General features: G+C 51.0%; 1 pseudogene; it reads right to left on the bottom strand.

The window, feature by feature from the left end:
* Positions 1–2: 2 nt before the first annotated feature.
* The window catches only part of LOC111980030 (catenin delta-1-like), a 49382-nt pseudogene continuing 43977 nt past the window's right edge, over positions 3–5407 (bottom strand).

The following is a 5407-nucleotide window of genomic DNA, read 5'->3' as shown; positions in this document are numbered from 1 at the left end:
GTCTTCATATCCTCCGTTTGACCCGGGTCTGGGGTGCTGTTAGGCGGGTTGAGGTTCACCATGAAGTCTGTCTTCTTGCAGCCATCCTTCTCCCAGGGCGTCTTCCTCAGACTCCTTATAGCCCAAACTAACCTGTAGTTATCAGGCCTGCACGCAGCATCCTCTCGCGTCTGAGCGGTTCCTATCAGCAGAGAGAACTAGAGGACTCAGAAAGAGGAAACGGCATCAACAGAAAAGAGGTGATTCAACTACCGACCCCCCCCCAGTCCACCCAGGGGAGTGCAAACTACAATCTCTGGAGGGAGTGGCTCCTATTTTGGTTTTTCCTTTCAATTTAGGTGTCTAATTGATCAAAGGAGAAACCCTGCAGACCCTCAGCGCCACCAGAGATTGAGTTTGACCACTCCTGTTCTACCATCATCCTAACCGATGGATAGAGACCACATGCAATCTTTTGGTCACATCGTCCACACCAGCTTACCGCGTCCTTATTGATGAGGCACGCAGTCTCTCGATGGCCACTGCGAGGCCTCATGAGGATATCTTGCAGCGTCCAGGGCTGGAGCGCGCACGTACCCTCATGAATGGGGTGCTCATGTACAGACACCACCGGTCTCTCCGACAGAGCCACTCACAGCTGGCTCATCTGGACGCGTGGGGCCGGCACCGAGGCAGGTGTGGATACCAGGTAGTTGTGGAACCTAGTCATGTGTTGGCTTTACGTCGTAGTCCAGAGACAATCGAGTTGAGAGATTGTATGCATCAGTGCTAAGATAGCTGGTACGTTTAATAACACAAGGCTGTCGGCTCAGAAGGAGGCGGAGAGAGGGAGAAAGAAAGAGGGGAGCGAGAGAAATAGGGAGAGCAAAAAAAACTGTTCCACGAGAAACAGTACTAACCGAGCAGGTCTCTGTTGCGCAGGCGTGATAGCGCAGGTTCCCTCAGAAGCTTCCAGACATGGCCGCTGACCACCGTCGCTTCCCAGATGGCCAACAGCTCTGTCATCATGGAAGGACCTTCTCTCCTGACGGCAAACAACAGCACGCAGGTATTACCGCCCATCACTTACTGAACCACAGAGGAATACATACAGATCAATGATTATTCTAGTGTGATCTGTGTTCGGGAAATGGACAGACATGTTTTGACGTACTAGAACTTGGTTTAATAAAGAGTCTAGAAAGGTGGTGCTTGGTTGGAGGTGGAGTTTGTGACCTAGCACTTTGGTGGTTGACTTACGTCCAGTGATAAAAGGGCTTCTGTTAGAGTCAAGTAAAGGAGCTGAACGGGAGTGTGTGGACCTGGTGGGGTTGTGTTAAACGGCACATTGGTGTCTCAAGGTGTGTGGTGGGTTGGGGCCTTGGTGGTGGTTGTGTGTTTAAACTAACAGGCCTGGTGTTCTGCAAAGGTGGTGTGTGGTTGGTTGGGCCTTGGTGGTGGTTGTGTTAAACACCTAACAGGCTGTGTGTCTCAAGGTGTGTGGTGTGTTGGTCCTTGGGTGGTTGGTGGTGTTAAACTAAAAAGGCCTTGGGGGTCCTCAAGGGGTGTGGTGTGTGCGCTTCTGGTGTTGTTGCTTGTTAAGGACTAACAGGCCTGTGGATGTCGTCAAGGTGTGTGGTGGTGTGTGGCCTGGTGGTGGTATGTGTTAAACTAACAGGTGTTGGGTCGTCTCAAGTGTGTGGGTGGGTTTGGTCCTGGTGGTGGTTGTGTTAAACTAACAGGCGTGGTGTCTCAAGTGTGTGGGGTGTGTGTCACGGGTGGTGGGTGTGTTAAACTAACACGCCGTGGTGTCGTCACGTGGTGTGTGCGTGGTGTGCGTCCGCCTGGTGGTGGTTGTGTTAATCTAAAGGGCTCTGGTGGTGGTTGTGTTAAACTAACGGCCCTGGTGAGTGTGTGTGTTAAACTAAACAGGCCTGGGTGTTCTCAAGGGTGTGTGGTTGGTGGTTGGGCCTGCTGGTGGTTGGTGTTAAACTAACAGCGGCCTGGTGTCTCAAGGTGCTGGTGTGGTGTTTGGGCCTGGTGGTGGTTGTGTTTAAACTACAGGCCCTGGGTGTTCTCAGGTGTGTGGGGTCGTGGTTGACTCACGGTCCAGCGACGGCACACAGGTTCTGCACGGCTCGCAGGCAGGGCTTCCAGCGACGGTGGGGGTTCTTACTCTCCGTGCAGACAAGAAGAGGTGTAGACACGCACACCTCCGGCTGGAACAACAAACTTCATAACCTGGAACGGACACGAGAGGAGAGGTGTTGAGAAACATGTAGACACGTCTCCTTGTTTCTCACTTTACACCTGACTGTTGCTGCATTCAGAAATCTCAGACTTCAGGGAGTTCAAGAGAACTGGGAGCTCGGGGGGGCGGGGGGGGGTCACTTTGAACGGTCATCCAACTTGGAATTCCAAGTTAGAAACTCGGGCCTCCTCATGAGCTCGGAATTTTCAGACCTGAAGATGACATGACATGATTTGACCTATTCCCAGTTGTCTTGAAAGCAGACATGATTGGTGGGAAACTTCACAGGTGAAAACAATCTGAATGGAAGCTCATTAGGCTGGCTTAGGCTTCACCTGGTCACTTCTTTCAGATCAGTAAACAGAGGAGTGGGACAGGAGAAACATATTCCAGTCTATCATGATGCAATTATATACTGTGTTACCTTTGGCAGGTGTAGTCCTCTTTGGAATGTCATCATATCGCTCCGTCCTCATTTCTCCCTGCAACAGAACATCATGAAACACTCAGCGAAAACAACGCCCACAGAACAGCGTCAAACCCTCCCACACTGCGGTGCTCTAGAACCCCCTGCCGCATGCGGTCTCTGACCCCTGCCCAGCGGTGCTCTAGAACCCCCCGCCCACACTTACGGGCTCCAGAAAACCCCCCGCCCACACTGCGGTGCTCCAGAACCCCCTGCCCGGCTATGGTGCTCTAGAGAACCCCCTGCCCGTCTATGGTGCTCTAGAACCCTTGCGCGTCATGCGGTGCTCTAAAACCCTGGGGGTACTTCTGCCCGCTATGTTGCTCTAGAACCCTGCCCGCTAATGGTGCTCCAGAACCCCTGCCCGCTCATGCGTGCTCCAAGAACTCCCCTGCGCCGCTATGTGCTCAGAACCCCCTGCCCGATGGTGCTCTAGAAGCCCCTGCCCCTATGGTGCTCTAGAACCACACCCTGTTCCCTGATGAGCAACTGAAAAAGCCGCTATGGGAGGAGCACGACATGCTAACAGGACTCACACACACTGCCTCTCTTAACACACATGCTGCACAATGCCGTCTCTTACGACGCTGTGCCTCTCTTACAGCACCGACATGCTGCACACTGCCTCTCTACACAACACTCCCTCTAGGAGACGGCCCATGAGAGCCATGACAATGGCCATGCATGAGAGTGTATAGGAGACTGACATCATTAGGCCAGTCCTAATTAATGCTCTAACCCAGGCAAGACCAAGCAGAGGTCAGAAGAGTCAGAGCTTACCGTTTAGAAACACCAGTTCATTGTCCACCCACAGCAGACAGAAGGACAGCAGAATGAGGGAGGAATAAATGATAGGAGAGAGGATGATTTGAGTCAAGCGAGAACAGCAGCAGTGACCCAGCCACCAAGACACCTCCTCCCACCAAAGCACCAGCATAGATCAAATGTAGGATTAGATTAGAAACTATCGCAGCAAAAACACACACCAACATGCACGCCAGCACAAAGACAAACCATCAAAAACAAAATGTCTGTTCACAAATAGAGAAACAAATCATTTCCATCACAGACAGACATCAGACATTAAGGAGTGAGACTGAACATTCAACATCCCAGGCCAACCACTGGTTCTCTGCTGTCTCTCTTTCCTGCTACACTGTCACTATACTGTGTACACTCACACACACTAAAGTCAACAATTGCATCACTCTCCATCTGCCTTCCTTCCACAGACAAATAATATAAACACTCTCAGACAGGCAAGACAGACACTGACCTTTGCCCCTGCGGGAGCTGAAGCGGTTGGTCTTTCCAGTGGAGGGGGCGGGGCCCTGGTTGAGGGACATGGCTTCCTGGTAGCGCTCAGCRCCCGGCACCTCCCGGTGAACCTAAGGTCAAGTCAAGTTTACAATCATATAGTATAATATTGCTTATTTAAACACATGCTGCGAAACTTTGGTGCCTACTAAGTATTTTCATTACCCCTCCGGCTTTGGGCTGATGTGTCAACGTGTTGTTCATACATTCAGAATCTAGGRGCAGAATTACTGTCTTAACTCAATTAGCCACGAAATCCCTAGTTTGAAAGTAACTTTTTCTGGGAACTACACTGCGCCATTATCCCTACATTGTCCCCCATGTGGGTCAGCCCCCTAGGATTTCAAGTTCTAGCCAATGAGCTTCAGCCCCTCGCAATTTGAGTGACAGCTAGCAAGAGCACTGACGTTGTGCACATATCTATACATATGTGACGTAGTATGCAATTTTCAGGGACCACTTGTGGCTCGCTGGCGCTACTTTCAGACCTGTGAACAGTGTTGTCACGATGCCAGAATTTAAACTTCGATACAGATACCAGGTTAAGTATCACAATACTCAATACAGTGGCAAAACAATACTGTACCAAAACGATACTGTGGCAAAAAAACGATACCATGGCACCTGATCCAGACACATCTTCGAGTTCAATATCATTACATTTTAAATGTCCGATTTTGTTCAAGGCATGTTAACACAAACAAGGTACTAAGGTAGTGAATTGACGTTAGCTTCAGCTGTAAGTTAGCAAGGAAAACTAGCCTACAAAGCTGGAAGCTACCGGTATCTTCTTGCACTGTAAAGTGTTCTAGTCTGTAATGGACATTGTTTTGCGATTAACAGTTTCCCAGGAGAGAGATCTGTCCTGGGGAACACTGCTCACCATGGCTGCACTAGCCTGTCCTGGGGAAACTGCATCACATGGCTAGCACTAGCCTGTCCTGGGGAACACTGCATCACCATGGCTAGCACTAGCCTGTCCTGGGGAAACACTGCATCACCATGGCTAGCACTAGCCTGTCCTGGGGAAACACTGCATCACCATGGCTAGCACTAGCCTGTCCTGGGGAAACACTGCATCACCATGGCTAGCACTAGCCTGTCCTGGGGAAACACTGCATCACCATGGCTAGCACTAGCCTGTCCTGGGAAACACTGCATCACCATGGCTGCACTAGCCTGTCCTGGGGAAACACTGCATCACTGGAGGCTGGCTGCATCACCATGGCTAGCACTAGCCTGTCCTGGGGAAACGCTGCATCACCATGGCTAGCACTAGCCTGTCCTGGGGAAACACTGCATCACTGGGAGGCTGGGCTGCATCACCATGGCTAGCACTAGCCTGTCTGTGGGAAACACTTGAATAAAGCAACACGGCATGTAAGAAATGTTTG

This window comes from Salvelinus sp. IW2-2015, linkage group LG20 (genome assembly GCF_002910315.2).
Source record: "Salvelinus sp. IW2-2015 linkage group LG20, ASM291031v2, whole genome shotgun sequence".
NCBI lineage: Eukaryota > Metazoa > Chordata > Actinopteri > Salmoniformes > Salmonidae > Salvelinus > Salvelinus sp. IW2-2015.
Note: the sequence above shows the minus strand (reverse complement) of the source record. Positions and strands in the feature narration are given on the sequence as shown.